The sequence below is a fragment of the Macrobrachium rosenbergii genome, chromosome 9 (genome assembly GCF_040412425.1).
Source record: "Macrobrachium rosenbergii isolate ZJJX-2024 chromosome 9, ASM4041242v1, whole genome shotgun sequence".
Lineage (NCBI taxonomy): Eukaryota > Metazoa > Arthropoda > Malacostraca > Decapoda > Palaemonidae > Macrobrachium > Macrobrachium rosenbergii.
Window position 1 is genome coordinate 56469650 of NC_089749.1, and position 19064 is coordinate 56488713.

At 34.9% G+C, this 19064-nt stretch overlaps 1 long non-coding RNA gene across 3 annotated transcripts; it reads right to left on the reverse strand.

The window, feature by feature from the left end:
* Nucleotides 1–8498: 8498 nt before the first annotated feature.
* LOC136841848 (uncharacterized) lies at nucleotides 8499–18248 on the reverse strand. Of its 3 annotated transcripts, XR_010854110.1 has the most exons (5): nucleotides 18055–18248; nucleotides 15336–15436; nucleotides 14781–14856; nucleotides 13824–13925; nucleotides 11227–11354 (listed from the first exon to the last, which is right to left on the reverse strand). It is a non-coding gene; the product is annotated as an uncharacterized lncRNA (long non-coding RNA). The 3 variants fall into 3 exon arrangements; XR_010854108.1 differs by lacking the exon at nucleotides 13824–13925 and having other exon boundaries at nucleotides 8499–11354; XR_010854109.1 differs by lacking the exon at nucleotides 11227–11354 and having other exon boundaries at nucleotides 13698–13925.
* Between the last annotated feature and the right edge of the window lie 816 nt (nucleotides 18249–19064).

A 19064-nucleotide genomic window follows, 5' to 3' on the forward strand; every position in this document is an offset into this window, starting at 1 on the left:
GGAAAACTAACTTCATTCTTCAATCTGGAGTGGATCCAAATGACTAGTACATTTTGGATGCTAAACAGCCCATTTCCTTGGCATATCCCTGCATTTTGCCGTCAAATTTGCCATCAAGTTGCCAATGATGGTGACAAAATTGAAGCCTAACCATGATTATAAGGATGGAATACTTCAAAACTTGCCACTACCACTGGCTAATGATGTAAAATCAGACAGGAAAATATTAACGTATAACAGAAAATATGGTGTTGTGACCCCAGTCTAGAAGTAGAAAGACTTTCTATGATCGACTTCAAATGCATTGATTCTTCCTATAGCAAATTATAATTATCTGCACAGTTAAAACTTATTATATTTCGAGTCTGTGCATAAATTTTTCATCTATCAGTATCACCTTTCATGACTTTCAAATTTAACCTTATTGCTTAAATCTGCGCTACTCTTCTTACCAGCAGTTTACATGACTTTATTAACTTCTGTTCATAAGATTTATTGGTATAAATATCTATCTACATTCTTCTCATATGTTTTATTTGAACAAGAGGTGTACAGGGTATTCTCTAGTAAATTAAACAAAATGACAAATTATCCTCCAGTTTTTGTTACAACAAAAGCATTTAATTACATCAAGACACACACAATCCCCCAAAAGCAGACAAGTGACCCAAATGCCTAGTAAATCATCTTGTGGCCTCACACCATTCAATGTAAGTGATTGAGTCAGGTAAATGGTCGGAGACGTGCAAAGCTAATGTCCTCCTGCCCCGTTCTTCCTCCCCCAGCAGGACAGCAGGTCGGACTAACGTCAACCTTCACCGTACACGTGGACCACCAGGCCAGATTAGGTTCTGTGCGATAACACCTTACAAACTCATCCCATTGCCAGGTAATTAGGGAGACATGGCCAACCCCTGATTTGAACATTTCTCCAGGTCTTTTGGAGTTTGGATGTATCTCAAATCTTTCATCTTTCAGTTTTTACAAGACTATGGTGATAACTATAAATTCTCTTGTAATCATCCGATGGAAACTATAAAAATGACTGCTTTATTTTGAACATCCACACAAGTTCATGAAAACTGCAGTTTTACATTAACTATTAGAAAAGGGCTACAAGACAAAAAAAATTGCCATTTTACATAGCTCATTACAGCAAGGATACAAATGAAAATGACAATTCCCTGTACTCCCTATAGCAAAGCTAAAAACTGCATCTTTGGATAGGACTAACACTGCCACCCATGACCAATTACTAGTTATGAAAAACTTCACGTCAAACTACTTTAGACATTGCGCCTCAAGATTGGCCTTTATGATATTCATTAGAAACTGTTGAAAAGCATCAGGTTTCCCATATGTTAAGCCATTTATTGGTCAGCACTGAGCTTTTAACTAATTTTTATAAACTTTTCAAATTCATGTCATTTTATCCAATTTTACATTTGATACAAAGATTACTGAAACTTACTACTACTGCTGCCAAGCGGTAATAATTTTTCTTACAATAAACCACTATACTTATTCCAGTTCTGGTGACTGGTAACTAACTACACACTTCCCCAAATTATTGACCTCCTGATTCTTGGCAATACAGTTACCTTTCATAAACAAAAATTTTCAGGAGAACACTAAACTTATATTCTTGCCAGTGTTATAGGGTACAAAAAACCTATATTGAATGGGAAATTTTTAGGAAAAACTTCTCCCAAACAGTATAATTTTTTTAGGTAAAAAAAACCTCCAAAACCAACACTTACTTTGGTATAAAATCTCCTAAACTAGCAAACTTTTGTTCTGAAACAAAACTATCCCAAACTTTCATACTTTTTGGGTAGAAAACTCTCCCAAACTGACAGATTTTGGGGGGTGCAAAACTCTTCAAAAGTGACACTTTATGGGCACAAAATTCTTCCAAACTTACACACTTTTCAGTTACAAAACTCACAAAACTGACACTTTTTGCTACACACAAACTCTGCAAAACTGACACCACTTTTAAGACAAAATTCTCCTTCCAATCTGACATACTTCTTAGGTATTTGGGAAAAAAACCTCAACAATATTAACACTGCTAGGGCAAAAAACTTTACTGAACTAACAAACAAACATTTTAAGATAAAACTCCCCTGTGCAGGCACTCTTTCTAGGCATGAAAACTGAACAAAATCACTGTCTTGAAAAGACCCACAAACCAAAATACTTTCAGGAGAATACTATAAAAAAAACTTGCAGACTTTCAAGGTAAAAAAACCATCAACTAACAGACTTTTTAGCATACAACTCATAAGCTACGAGACATCCTAAGCCAAAATTGCATGAAAAACAAACATGCTAATACAACAACTAAAAAATCTTATGTTAAAAGACTTTCTAAGAGAAAATACCCAAAGTCACAGACATCCTCTATAAAAAGAATTCAGAACTAACAGATTTTACATCCAAAAAGTTTATAAACTAATACTTTCTAGGCAAAAGCACACAAATTCAGATATATACTAAAGGCAAAAATATCAAAGCTAACAGATTTTCTGTTGGTAAAATTGTAACAAACCAGTATGTTTGCTGACAGCAAAGACAATCATACAAACAACTGTAATAAACCAATACGTTTCCTGAAGGCAAAGACAATCATACAAACAACTGTAACATACCAATATGTTTCCTGAAGGCAAAGACAATCAGACAAACAACTGTAACAAACCAATATGTTTCCTGAAGGCAAAGACAATCAGACAAACAACTGTAACATACCAATATGTTTCCTGAAGGCAAAGACAATCATACAAACAACTGTAACATACCAATATGTTTCCTGAAGGCAAAGACAATCAGACAAACAACTGTAACAAACCAATATGTTTCCTGAAGGCAAAGACAATCAGACAAACAACTGTAACATACCAATATGTTTCCTGAAGGCAAAGACAATCAGACAAACAACTGTAACAAACCAATATGTTTCCTGAAGGCAAAGACAATCAGACAAACAACTGTAACAAACCAATATGTTTCCTGAAGGCAAAGACAATCAGACAAACAACTGTAACAAACCAATATGTTTCCTGAAGGCAAAGACAATCAGACAAACAACTGTAACAAACCAATATGTTTCCTGAAGGCAAAGACAATCAGACAAACAACTGTAACAAACCAATATGTTTCCTGAAGGCAAAGACAATCAAACAAACAACTGTAACAAACCAATATGTTTCCTGAAGGCAAAGACAATCAGACAAACAACTGTAACATACCAATATGTTTCCTGAAGGCAAAGACAATCAGACAAAAACTGTAACAAACCAATATGTTTCCTGAAGGCAAAGACAATCAGACAAACAACTGTAACAAACCAATATGTTTCCTGAAGGCAAAGACAATCAGACAAACAACTGTAACAAACCAATATGTTTCCTGAAGGCAAAGACAATCAGACAAAAAACTGTAACAAACCAATATGTTTCCTGAAGGCAAAGACAATCAGACAAACAACTGTAACAAACCAATATGTTTCCTGAAGGCAAAGACAATCAGACAAACAACTGTAACAAACCAATATGTTTCCTGAAGGCAAAGACAATCAGACAAACAACTGTAACAAACCAATATGTTTCCTGAAGGCAAAGACAATCAGACAAACAACTGTAACATACCAATATGTTTCCTGAAGGCAAAGACAATCAGACAAACAACTGTAACAAACCAATATGTTTCCTGAAGGCAAAGACAATCAAACAAACAACTGTAACATACCAATATGTTTCCTGAAGGCAAAGGCAATCAGACAAACAACTGTAACATACCAATATGTTTCCTGAAGGCAAAGGCAATCAGACAAACAACTGTAACAAACCAATATGTTTCCTGAAGGCAAAGACAATCAGACAAAAAACTGTAACAAACCAATATGTTTCCCTGAAGGCAAAGACAATCAGACAAACAACTGTAACAAACCAATATGTTTCCTGAAGGCAAAGACAATCAGACAAACAACTGTAACAAACCAATATGTTTCCTGAAGGCAAAGACAATCAGACAAAAAACTGTAACAAACCAATATGTTTCCTGAAGGCAAAGACAATCAGACAAACAACTGTAACAAACCAATATGTTTCCTGAAGGCAAAGACAATCAGACAAACAACTGTAACAAACCAATATGTTTCCTGAAGGCAAAGACAATCAGACAAACAACTGTAACAAACCAATGTTTCCTGAAGGCAAAGACAATCAGACAAACAACTGTAACATACCAATATGTTTCCTGAAGGCAAAGACAATCAGACAAACAACTGTAACAAACCAATATGTTTCCTGAAGGCAAAGACAATCAAACAAACAACTGTAACAAACCAATATGTTTCCTGAAGGCAAAGGCAATCAGACAAACAACTGTAACATACCAATATGTCTCCTGAAGGCAAAGGCAATCAGACAAACAACTGTAACAAACCAATATGTTTCTGAAGGCAAAGACAATCAGACAAACAACTGTAACAAACCAATATGTTTCCTGAAGGCAAAGACAATCAAACAAACAACTGTAACATACCAATATGTTTCCTGAAGGCAAAGGCAATCAGACAAACAACTGTAACATACCAATATGTTTCCTGAAGGCAGAGGCAATCAGACAAACAACTGTAACATACCAATATGTTTCCTGAAGGCAAAGACAATCAGACAAACAACTGTAACAAACCAATATGTTTCCTGAAGGCAAAGACAATCAGACAAACAACTGTAACAAACTAATATGTTTCCTGAAGGCAAAGGCAATCAGACAAACAACTGTAACAAACCAATATGTTTCCTGAAGGCAAAGGCAATCAGACAAACAACTGTAACAAACCAATATGTTTCCTGAAGGCAAAGACAATCAAACAAACAACTGTAACAAACCAATATGTTTCCTGAAGGCAAAGACAATCAAACAAACAACTGTAACAAACCAATAAGTTTCCTGAAGGCAAAAACAATCAGACAAACTGTTACAAACCAATATGTTTCCTGAAGGCAAAGACAATCATACAAACAACTGTAACAAACTAATATGTTTCCTGAAGGCAAAGGCAATCAGACAAACAACTGTAACATACCAATATGTTTCCTGAAGGCAAAGACAATCAAACAAACAGTGACAGTGAACACAAATCACTACCAAAGTTTCTTTAGCAGAATACCACAAAATCAAAAAACCTTTCTACACCACCAACCCATCATACAGCAAGACACTTTCTGAATGCAAATATGAAAAACAAAGACGTTATGAAGGGAAAGTATCATGAACAAGACTTCCTCAGAGACTAACTATCACAGCTTAACAGTTTTTCTAAAAGTACATGTACCATACGATAGCAGACTCCTTGAATGCGAGTGTCTCGACATAAATTTCAAAGGCAAAATATATAGGTGTCAAAGACCAACAGACTTTCTAAATCCAAAAATACATGCTAACAAACTCCCTAACTCAAAATTTAGCACAAACAAAGACTTTCTGAATACAGTGCTGATTAGTCATATATATTTTCTGAATCCGACATATTTTGCACTGTAACCTTTACTGTGCACAAGCTAGACAATCCCTATTGTCACCAGGAACCCAGATCACTACAACATACAGCACAAAAGCTGAATTTTACACTCGTTATCACAAACTAACATACAACATAAAATTCAGCAATTACAAATTACAGTAATGCACACTGAATGTTGAACTCCACTGTCGTGAACTAATATCCGAAAACCAAATTCCACTGTCACCAACTAATTTATGAATAGTACACTGCCACTAAGTAATTCCTGAATATCAAACTTTTTTTGTCACTAACAAGCAGATGAATGCCAAAACAAGTGTCATTTTTAAAGCAATAAATATTAAATACACTATCAAAACTTAACATCTGAATTTCAAATTCAGTCACCAAATAGCATCTGATAACCAGACATTCACAAACTCTCTAGACTAATTCTTTCCATATTCCATATTCCACAGTTTGAACCAAACTTTATTTGGTCAAAACTAGACCATCACAAAGGAACATTTTAAGAACCCCATATTCACTTAACTGAAAAATCCCATCTTAACCTACCTTTCAGAATCGTAACCTGGACGCACCAAAGATTTCTTGTACCACTATACCAAAATTTACTATCACAAACTTTGGGAATATAACCATGATCACAACCTCTTATTAAATGTCAAACTTTAATCTTGAATTTCCCTCATTAACCCCCGTCAGGAAAAAGACGTCTTTCATCCTACACTAAATATCTTCAGTAGGCTTCCTTAATACAATTGCTACCTAGATACTGAAACTTCAGCCTTTCTAGAACTCCAGAACATCAAAACTTGGAAAAACTCCAAATAATCTATAAGTGTCTTGAAAAGGCAAACAGCACATTAGTGCAAAACTAGGAAAATTCATATCATATACCTTGGCCAGTGCCTCAAAGAAAGTTCTAAGATCAGGTGTATAGAATCAGTTGTTAATTAATTTTCTAAACTTGGTAGCAATGCACCAGTACTACATCTCAATATCATCTACAAAGCTACAAAATCAAATCTCTTATCATACACTCCAAACCAGTAGATTCCCTAAACATTATCACCACACATAACCACCTCACAACAAAGACATATATTTCTAATTCTAAGTTTGGTTAACCATTTTAATGCTTTCATTGGAGAACAAACCTTCAGAGGAAACCAGCAAACTTTTGAATTCAAAGAACCATCATAACATGACGTACAGTACTTGTCTTCAAAAGTGACAGTCAATATTTTAGTAGCTTTGTAAGGAGAGACCAACTAACTTATCCTTAGTTTCTACAGTAAAACCCCCGTATTCGCGGACTCACGTATTCTCAGATTTCTCTGTGAAACATATCTACCCATTATTCGCGAGAAAATTCGCGCATTCGCAGTATTTTTCACTGAGAAATATTCATTAATTACTGTATTTTCATATTTTCATGACTAAATGCACTTTTTTGATAAAACTATTAAAATACTCAGGTATAAGCATTTTTAGAGGGTTTTTCTTGTTTAAACTATCAAAATAGGCAGTTCTAAGTGTTTTTAGAGGGGTTTTAAGTATTCGCAGATTTTAGCTATTCACTGGGGGTTGCGGTACACATCCCCCGCACATACGGGGGGTTTACTGTACAGTATTCCATTCTAATTTGAACAAGCTTCTCAAGGGAATTATTTCATATCACTCAAGCCTTCATTTGGAAAAGTAACCTGAAATCAGGACAGTTCCTCAACACCATTAAATGACAAGGAAACTCATTGTTCAAAAAATCATCTTTTGCATTTCATGAATCCTTGGTATTTTATGGAACCGCAAATCCCCCAACATGGCATCTCATATTGGAATAGAATGCAATGGAATATAAAATTTAGGCTTCAGTAGACTTCATTCTTCCACATTACCTTGGTAGACTTATCAAATAGGTCTGCTTCTGCCAAATCTAGGACAAACATCCATCAAAATTCCTCCAAGATTCATATTTACACCTGATTTTATCTAATTACTGACAATGTTATCAATTTGTAAGGCTTCTCACACATCCTCTAAAAATATTGCCCTCATGGTATTTTATCCCTCCTTTATGTCAAGTACACGAATGGCATGTTATCCCAAGACAAGAAGGTGTTTAAGTCCCAAGCTGGTACCCCCTTTTGAAAAAATGGCATGTGTCCAAAATTTAATTTAAAGTATTGTTTATATACTAAACTAAAGGATAACTGAACTTGCTAATTGTTTTGGACATCTGGTAGGATACAAATCATACTCAGTACTTATCAGTAATTATGTGAAAAAAAGAGATTCATGTAAACTGCAGTAAGAAGAACCCAGTGTTTGATACTCAATCAAATCCAGCACAAGAAAAAATTATAAATTCTACCCCAAAAAATAAGCTTTCATATCTCAGTAATAAATGCTCTGCAAGTTAAAATTTTCCATATCACAAAATTTACATGGAACTATATTTAAAGCAAAATTATCAACTTGAAGTAAAATGTGAAAATTCTGAATAAAAATTTCCCAGGTGTAAAATTTTTCTTAAAAAAATAAAGAATTTCAAGTCAATCATACTGAGTATTTTTACATTTAATTTTACTAAGTAATTTTAGTCAATTATCCATAATGAAAAGCAGCTAATCAAAGATGTAAAACTCTCTGATGACAGATCAAATAACCTTATATACAAATACTCACTAGTAAATTTACCCTCAGAGCTTTAAGGATAACACATTCGGAAATATATGATACGTATCATAACCTAGTGTCTTTTGCTTAATGTTTCTCATTTTCCAAGGGCGTAAATACAATACCCACGTTCTGTAACAAGGCATGGGAGAAAATTCTGCATGAACTCTCCATGAAAACAAAAACCAGCACATCAAAAAGTATGAAAACCATAGATTTTCTCACAAGTTAATCATAGAAAAAATGAACAGGTTTTTTTGGCCAGTATACAGCTGTTTGACACAAAATTCTGGCAGTAAAAATCTATAGGCTTACTATGCCAAATCATAAGAGATTAAAAGTCAAGCAAGTATTGGCTTATGTACAAATACAGTCATAAAAACGTAAGCTAAGGCTTGTCTAATGGCAACTTTACCACACCCTCCTTGACTCCCTGTATATAATAATAGTCTTTTACACTTGAAAGAGACTGAAATTTCTTCAGCAGTGACAAAGAAATGAGAATACATGTGGAAAAGCACAAGGGAAGTATATACAGAGCTTTCCCCGTCTCAGCAATCAACCTGTCAGTTTAGAAAACAGCTCTGAATCTGCTGTGAAGCTGAAACTGACTGGTTGCAATACCTTTCGCTGAGGACACTCCCTCCTCGGGGCACTGCAATGCTGACTCCAAGGAGTCCTTTATTTTAAGTCTTTGTTTTCTGTCTACAATCTTCCCCATTTTCTAATTACACAATGTATATATTCATAAGGACTTTTGTACTTCAACTTACTAGCCTTTATAACGAGCAATAATTCACAGTTTTCAAACTGTCCAGGTGTAAAAATTAATGCAATGCTATAGCTTCTGTGTTGTGTTGAAGACATTCAAGAGTTTACATGCTAAAGTTTGTACTTCGGACTGAAGAAATGCCCTCTAGACGTTCACAAAAATTCTGCCAATCCTTCTTTGTAATGGCTAAATAACACTGCAAAGGATTATTGCTACTCCAGTTTACAGCAGACTTCAGTCACTAGGGACAATTTGTCTAGCTTGATGTCCTTAGCATTGAAAAAGATTTCAAACTTAGATTGTAATGGCTATATGGCATAACGAAGGAGTGACTAAATGTTGTTAAGATTTTACGGAACGATTTTTTATGTACTTAGTTTAAACCCTTCTTATTCTTCCTTTACTGTACCATGAGCCTACCAAAATTACCCTAGCTACCTCACATAGCTGAATGAAAGACTTCATGAGAACTGAGCAAAAAGCTGAAATACAAAAGTCCTTGTACAGGCTATACAACAAATTCAATGTACAATTTGGTATTACAATACTTTTCCATTATTAAAGTGTTATAGTTACATTTTTAACAAAAAGAGTTGACTGAATCCTGATTTGATCAAACTGCCAAAATTCAACTGGAACTGCATGAGCTTATTCTTTACTTGCAAAAAAATATTCTCCATATGTCAATACACTCCAGCATCAGAAATCTAGGACTTATGATAACTATGAACCTGAGTTAATGAAAGGGAAAAATCTATAAATGTGAGTTAAAGAACAGTTAAAAAAAACTACTGAGTTAATAAAAGGGAATTCCTCAAAATTTTTGCATTTAAAAACCCAAAAGCCTCTAGAAAATTTCATTAACAAATTTCATATAACTAAAAACCCTGACTGAAATGACTCTGTAACTGAGTCAAGACAAATTCTTCCATTAAAATTGCACTTTTGGTAACTATTTGAAATATCACTAGTACTCAGATATTTCAATTACAGTGTACTTTGCATGTCTAATTTATATGGCTTCATAATGACACATTCTTCTCTTTACTTTAAATCTATTCTCTTTAACTTCTTCCCACTGTGATGCTGCAGTTCTTTAAATTAATCTTGCTCTAATTCACACCTTTCATGTTCTCCTTTTACAACAAAGGCCTGGAATTTATTTAAGTGCTCTAGTGAACAAAACTGACAGTTCTCAAGATGAATTCAACCTTTCAAGAATGTTTACCAATCAATGCAGCATTAGGATGAATAAATCCTTCTCATAACTGAGTTTGCTTATTCATTCACAGAAAATAAATATCCTTGTCAAACTTTCCCTAAAATGGCACTTCTAAGTTGACTTATTCAGAGACCTATGATACATTTTGTTAATAATACATAACACTCTTTAAAGCAATGCTAAATTTGAGTTTACTTAAAATATTCATTGAGCTATAATATCATTTTCAGGAAAACCAAATTATTCTTGAAGCAATTCATTCAATTACAGAACATTAACGATTACAGTACCTCGTTAACCTAAAATACCACTGTTTGCAATGCCACACACCCCTTAGAGTAAGTCTGAATTTGAGTTTGCTCATTAAATCTTTTCTCTACAAAACTGTTGTTAACAATACCAAACTGCCCTTGAAGTTACACTTTCAGTTTGGAACCTTCACATGCCAGGAATATGCAGAGATGCTATGATAATAATTCTCTTGATAAGATACTCTCCAGTACATACTTACAGTATTGATTTTTAATTTATTTGTGTTTAGTGAGAATTAACTTGAAAAATTTCTAGATCTCTTACAGCTAACAGCAATTCCAAATAGTTCATATCCTAAACTAACCTGTACTTTACACTTTAGAACATCCAATTTAAGAGATTTATCTAAAAATGTACCACATCTAAAATGGTAGCATAGCATAAAATAATCAAAATGACATGGCAGATAACTAAAGAAGTCTGCTAGGTTGAGGTCTGTTAAGCTGAGGTGTTATTCCTAAAACAGCAGTAAACACTACTACAGTTCCTACTTGTATATTACAAGAAGCCAGGCTGAACTCTACTCAACTTTGGGCCAATAGGTACTGTTATGACCCTGATAAACTAGCAACTGGAATATCATAAACTGAACCCCGTTCTAGTTTTAACTGTGATAGGAGATAAGATTATAATCTCTGTTTACCAAACACTTATGTTAATGGGACTGCTTTCCTACTTCATCTCTATAATAAGCAACAATTAACATTTGTAAATAACTACACTATGGGCCTTGATAAACATCTGATAAATAAAAATTAAAGAGGATCCTTGTAGAATTCCAAGTATGAGATTTCTGTTTAATCGACTTGTTCCATGCTATAGATGCTTTTCTGAAAAGATCAGGAAGAAATTAATGACATGTCAAAGTGAGATCTTCTGGCTTGCAAGATATAAGAATATAGACTATTAGTTATAATGAGGTCCCAAGGCAACTTATTCATACACTCTAAAACTAAGAGGGGCACAGATGGGACAGGGTCTGTTGTCTTTTATTAAAGATATCATACAGAAACTTTATTTAGGTAGTCACAGTAAACACCTAAAATAATTGGACTGGATTTCACTTCATTACTCGCAATAAAAGGAGAGAATGTGACATTTTCATGTGTTTCAGTCAACACATTGCAATAAATAGGTTCGTATCTTAATCAATTATTATTAATATAAATGCTATAATTATTATATTACTGCTACTTGGGCCTGGCTGTAACCTGTGTAAGACAACTTAACATTTCAAAATAATCTGGTAAAATATCTTAGCATTACCACTGTTCCACCTCTCTCATTTGTTTTAAGTCCTCCATGTACTCCCATAGTTAGTTCATTTTCAGAAAAAAAGGCCATATACTACTCTCACTAACTTAACTCTTTCTGGTACTCGTCAAATACCAAACCATTTTACCTAATACACTGGAGCTGACCCATAATCAATGGGTAAATGCCCGAGAAAAATGAAAGAGCTTTACAGAACTGAAGATTTCACAACAAAAAATTTTGCACATAAAACTTATGAATACAATACTTAAAGATCTACTTCCCTCACTTGCTTTCCTATTACAGTATACTGCCTAATCCTTTATCAAATTAGCTTTCTTTTTATGTATATTCCAAGGGCTACTGGCAATGACAATCCATAATTTTAATTTTGCTATTTTCATTCCTCCCTGGACCCCAGTACAAAACTTTAAATTGTACCGAGTTTCTGTAAAGGAAACCTTCTAAATCTGTAATTTTGTCTTCATCTGAACAACTAGCTCTATCCCACCCAAATAACACATTTCCTCATTTCATGTTCATTAAATACCTATTTTTGTCTAGTGCTAGACAACTTCTTTGTTTTATATACTTCAAAATCAGTCAAGTACTTCAAGAACTCGCATAGAGCAGATCACCTGGAAAGGTGAGAAACAGGTTAATGACGGCACATGACACTGCAGTCTTTTTACTTACAAAGTATAAAAATAAGGGCTCAATTAGCCACAATCAGGCTTTAAACATCCTGTACACAAGCCTTTATTACTGCAAGAAGCACAGATGGGGTCTTTGCCATAACAAGAATTTGTAGTGATTTGTCACAAAATTTATTTCTCAAAATTTCATTTATAATTTCTGTAAAAGTAATTGTAAGAGCAACATTCAATCTGCAATGCTAATTAATTATTATTATTATATTATCTCTACCTCAGTGGTTAACAACCTTTTCTCACCTGCTAGAGACCTGAGTTTGATCCCACATGAGAGAACTGTCTATAGGTGCTTCCTAAAACATCCATAGTGCCCTTGATGACCTACTGATAGTCAACTGTGGTGGGTTGTAATCAGAGTTGAAACAGCTTGCTGAGAAGTGGAAGGTTAACTCCCTCTGAAGCCATTCCCTCTGAGAGGAAAAGGAGTAGGGTTAAGAGGATTACTTGAGCTAGGATATGACCTTGTTAAGATCCTCAAGTTTCCCCATTCCTCTAAAGACTATTTTGAGAGCTACTTATAGTTTACAGTTCATAAACTACGCCTTCCACATGTTTCTGATTGTCATTCATTCTCAGTCCTGTCTAAAATTTAAATTGCACTGCTTTTGAGCTTCAGGAAAATTAAATTATGTAATTCTATCCTTTTGTGTAACTCCCTGCCAACGGCAATAATGTATACTCAGAGAGAGAGAGAGAGAGAGAGAGAGAGAGAGAGAGAGAGAGAGAGAGAGAGAGAGAGAGAGAGAGAGAGAGAGAGAGAGTAATATTCCTATTCCAAATCATAATATCTCTAAACATTTCATGCAAATTTTCTCTAGAAACAGCTAAACACGGTAACATGAAAAAGAAACAGCCCGAAAAAATGTCTTTGTTTTCCAAAAGAACCCAATTTCATGTTCATTAAATACCTGCCTTGCTACAGTTTTCAACTTAAGTCAGTCTAGTGATATTCATTATACAGTATATCAATCAAGTGATAGCCCCAAACCTTGCCTAGCCCTCCCCATGTACCTGTGGCTTTTACAAGTCAGTTCTGATACTGCCAGTATGAATTATAGAGCCTGAATACCTTTCATTTGAATAAATGAGACAATATGATATCAAACCTCTTCAACAATTCAGACACTTTCAAGTTCAATCCACCAGTCTCTTGCCGAGTGATTCTTACAACACTAATAAAAAGAACTTTTGGATGTTCAAACTTACCCTCTAGTTTGAAAGACAGGTGGCTATAGCTAACAAACATCAATCTGCCTTCTTTTAGAGTTCAAATCTATAATCATTCAGTCTACCTCACCTTTCCATAAACCAGACACTGAACGCTCAACCCACCTAGATTGGGCAGTGGGTATTCATGCATTCATATTTTGCCCAGGGGAAATGAATCTGGACCACAATGCTGTACTGCTCTTTCAAAAGCCAAGATGGACATATCTGAAGATTTAGACAAGAATTAACTGAAGTTATCCAAATTAGTTTATTTCTTTACCTCGCCCTGGAAATGACTTACATGCACATACAACATGGGGGCTACTTCTTATTTATTCATCTCATAAAAACTAATAATTATTGCCAGGGCTATTTTACAGGCAGTAATTCAAGGCTCAAATGACTGATTAATGCTTCTGAATTTTGAAACCATTCTGCATAAAAATGCTAAAAATCTATGAAGCTTTTTTCTGAAACTGAGGATAAGATTCTTCTCTGAGATTTGGGGAGGAATCATGGCCAGATATCTGCTGCTTATCAAATTCTATTGGTGAAGAGTCATATTAATGCAATTTCATTCTCCAATACTGAGGTTACCCCAATTATACCTGAGTTCATCGACTGAAGATCATCAGGACAAGATAATAAGGGGAAAATGGAGTTTGAAAAAAAAAAAAAAAAAAACTATTTCAGTTAGTGGAAATTCATAATCCACAACAAGGAGTCCTGGGGGATAGGGGATTTTTGGCACTCTTATTTTGACAGTGTGCCACCGCTCTTAATCTAATGCAAGTCTGCTACATCCAGCTGCTTAAACTGAAATGCCTGAGATAAACTATTTTTTTTATTAAACCCAAACAAAGCCTTACGCTTTCAAAAGCTCACGAATTAACAGTCTGTAATCGACTTTAAAAACAACTCTTTTGAAAATCAATGTTAAAGATTTAATAGGTTAACAAGCCTATGCAGTAACTACAAAATTATAAAAGCCAATAAAATTGTTACTTTTATATTTTTCACTGAAAAAATCCCAGACTTATGTAGGTCACAGGAAAGATTACATTACCTAATAAGACTTACTTTATTACAGTCCAACAATCTTCACATTAACAGGCCATCTGAAAGATGACATTTCATTTGCAATTCAGTTTTCAGTCTGAAAGAAAATGTGGTCCTTCAGTATTAATTACACAGAAGATCAGAAGTATTTATAATAATATTTGAAGCATGTCTGAGATTTGAATGTTATATTAGCTCACATACTAGTATATTAGAATTAGCCTATGCTTACTACTTTTCCCTTAACGCTGCTGTATATATCTAAATACAAGTCAGTAGATACACTCCAAAGGTATTGCCTTTTTAAACGTTCTTTTTAGAAACTTCACTAAGGATTAACCACTTAAATAACACATTATCAAGTTGCAAATACTTCTAAAGCCCCATAACTGACTTTGTAGAGTCTGACCTACAGTGCAACACAATTAGTTTCAATTTTTAATTGGTGTTCAAATCAAACAAAGACATTACATGCTGCATCAGATTTGACTTTGTATGGTCAATCAATGACAGTTTTTAAAATGTTTAACATTAACCCAAAGGTCAGTAGGAGTTTTTGGTTTGCCATCACCTTACCTGGACCTAGACAATGAACTGTCTTGACCCACTTAAGCATACGATGTGCAGGGCTACTCATCCTTCTATTCCTTGCATAGACTGTCGTTTTTCAAGATTTTCTACCTAAAAGAAGAAAACTTAAATCAGATCATAATAACACTAGTTCCAGCCATTTCTAAATGACGCTATGAAAACCTTGTACTTTTGAAAATATCTACAGCTACTGAGTCCTTCTGATACATCAAGCTGAGTTGCAAAAGTTATCAATTTCAAATAACATCACTGCCTTCCAAGCATCACTTGTTTATCACAGATATAAATTATATTTTGGATCAAAGCACAAGCATATGCAGGCATATTAACCACACAGCTCTGATTAGTTTTTATTAAAAAAATACACAATCAGCCAACCAGGTTTCAAATTCCCATGTCCAATCCATCAGGAAATCCTGAGAACCACTGGACAGAAATGTTGTATGATGGTAATCATATCGAATTGAAACAAGAAAATTTTCTAATTATGGTAAAATTAGCAACCCATGAACTGGCAATAACTGACTAAACTACATTTTTGAATGGTTTGGAACACTGTGAGCAATTTTTATTCTATTTCTCAACTGGACTCACAATAATGAAAATATGGGCTTGACCCCAAGTCCTACTTGCTAACTCACAAAATACTGTGCTTTAGTTCTTTAAAAGTTTTCCCTGCAATCCTCCTTACTAATAAGTCGTAACACCCAGACAAATGATCAATTATATTTTCTCCTAACCTAAGTCATGTCTCCAGCAACATGCTCATGTTTACATTCCTTTCTTATTTTATCATTTTTCAAAACAAAATATTCATCTGTATCTGAGTAATTCGGTGTAAAATATTTTGCTGACATGGCTGACACATTCTTGTTTTACCACTGGTATGTCATAGGGGCCTTTACTTTTGTACATTTCAAAACTGACATTTTATACCTTGAGACATGACTGAGTTTGCCTCCCAACAAAATCCTGTCACATTCAGCCCACAGTATCCCTGAACTCTCCCCTAGTTTTTGTTGCATTCATTTTCATGGGCATCAATGATCTTGTTGCATTTGTCACTAAAATTTCCTGGGTAAAACTGAAAATGACTACTGTGACCTCTGGTTCTCTAACTAGGCCTTCAAGTTCATGTGCAAAATTGGGGCTGTGTTTAGTACCAGCTCCCTGGGGATGAATGTAAAAATAAAGAATGTAAAAATAAAAACACAAGAAAGTAAATATCATGAAATAAACAAATAGAGGCAAATATTCCGGTCAGCGACTGGCGGGATACAAGAAGTGGTAGGTAGTCATCAGCTTTATCATTTCCTGTCTTTTTTTATTTTAATACTTTCAAAAGGTTTGGAAATTATTTAAGGCAACATAAAAATCAAATACAAATCCAGTGTGATGCCAATCACTGCCCGTAAAACCATGTGAGACCAACCTATGACCTCTACTCAACAATGAGCCATGATATGCCTAATATATCCTAACCTAACCTACCCTCAACCTGACCTTCAGTAGGGTATTGTCCCCCGACAAGGCCGTGAGAGGGGGTCACCCTCATGTACTATAAAGCTTTTCGACTTTTCGGTATTATTTTAGAAAGAGGAACCAGCCCAAAATGACATGAAAATATGTTTTTCTAGGTGATTTTGATGTGTTTTGCACGAATATCACCTTCATTTTCCTCGAAATTAACGGTTTTAGACTTTACTCGGAGCACCTACAGTTTCCGGGCCCACTCGACCGCCGACCGAAATCGGCGGAAGAACACGGCCTTACTGTAACCCCTGTGGCTAGCGCGCGCAGCTCAACATTACCTCTTGCCAGAAAATGTCGTGCTTGCCAAGAATCTTTAAATATGCGGATAAGGCGCGGCGCCGTTTCCACGGCCTTACTGACAGCACACATAAACAGGACGACATGTTGGTTTTGGTGTTCTTCCGCCGATTTCGGTCAGCAGTCGAGTGGGCCCGGGAAACTGTAGGTGCTCGAGTAAACTCTAAAACCGTTAATTTCCGAGGAAAATGAAGGTGATATTCGCAAAAACACGGTTATTTTTCGTTAGACTCCAGCCACCTCCCCGCTTTATAATTTATATTTTTCTTGGGTAAATCACATCAAAACAAAAATTTCTTCTCAATACATGGAAATGCCTAATAGCAGAGAAAAATAAGGACTTGTAAGGTAAGACAATACCAGCCCCCTCCATAACTAATACGGCAAAATTGTAACCAGTAAACACCCTAGTTTACGTTAGGTTGGTATTTTTAGGTTCTTTTACTACCTTATCATTTCCTGGCCATTTTTGCATGAAAAATCCAAAATGGTTTTTCATGCAAAAATGGCTAGCTGGCACCTTTGGAAATGGCTGGCTGGAGTCTTCCGAAAAATTACCCAAAACACATCAAAATCACCTAGAAAAACATATTTTCATGTCATTTTGGGCTGGTTCCTCTTTCTAAAAATTTACCGACTTTTCTATGACAACTTAGGGTTATAGGCTAGTCTAATTCCTCTGGTCTGCATTCGGCCCTCTTTCCTGCTTTTGCTTTCAGGAATGTCATTTATTTTTTCAGTGAGCTCTTCATGAACTGTCAAAGTACTGGCAATTGTCTTCCATTATTTACAGCTGCAAAATCATTTTTTACCTAATGTAAAGACCTGTCAACTGTCAAAACCCCTGAGGTATCAGCTGATGTCCCTGCGGCACCTACCTTTTTTTCCAGCCAGCGGAGCTTTTCTTGCTTTTTCTGAATTAATCCCACGTATCGTTGGTTTAATATGCATTGTTTACTGCAATATAAAGGCGAATAAGTGCCAAGAATTCACAAAATTTCGAAAAATCCACTAAATATCTCCTAGGTAAGTTCACGGTGCGGTTTGTTTACTTTACTCACAGAAAACGGGTCACAGCGCTTCTTCTCTGATCATAAAAAACTGATTTTTCAAAAATCAAATTGGTAACTTAGTTAAAAAAAATCCCACTTCAAAAGATATCTGGTGATCGGAAATTTTTGGCTTTAAGTTATGATATCTCATGCATAAAGTTGAGGAAAATGGGTAATTTAGCCCTTAAAAAACATAATTTCACTCGTATAACCATTATGAATTAAAAAAAAAACATGGACATTAAACTGCTGACAAATATACAAAAATAAACAGAAAATTTTGACCTGAACCTCTCTAGACTAAGGACGTGTAATAAGAATTTCAGTATTTGAAGCATAGGCATAGCTTTTAAAAATGCAGTACAAGATAAAATACCAAAGACATTTTCAAGCAAAATGTTTTGTAGGCATATGTAACTGAGATTAAGTATGAGTTAATAATGATAATTTGAAACCCTATGAAAGAATATAGCTTTTAAATGTAGGCCTAGTTCTGATCGCGTAGCCCTTTTGTTTTCAAGCACATTGTAATTGTTACGCTAAATATACCCTGTGTCTCGAAGGAAATACATTCTTAATAAGGAGAAAATACGACTGGAAACCAACGAATTGTGAATTTGTTTATGAAACGTTACGGAAATCGTTTCCTATTTAAAGTCGATTGAACTTTCGTATCTCTTATTGACATTAGCCAATCTGGATGCTTTAGCTTTTCCTAATCTTCAGATGCCACTGATATTTGTCAAAATAGGTTTGTTGGTAAATATTAAGATTAGATACAGGCAGACTAGAAAATATTTACTTTTGGTCCCTAATATAAGATTACTACTCT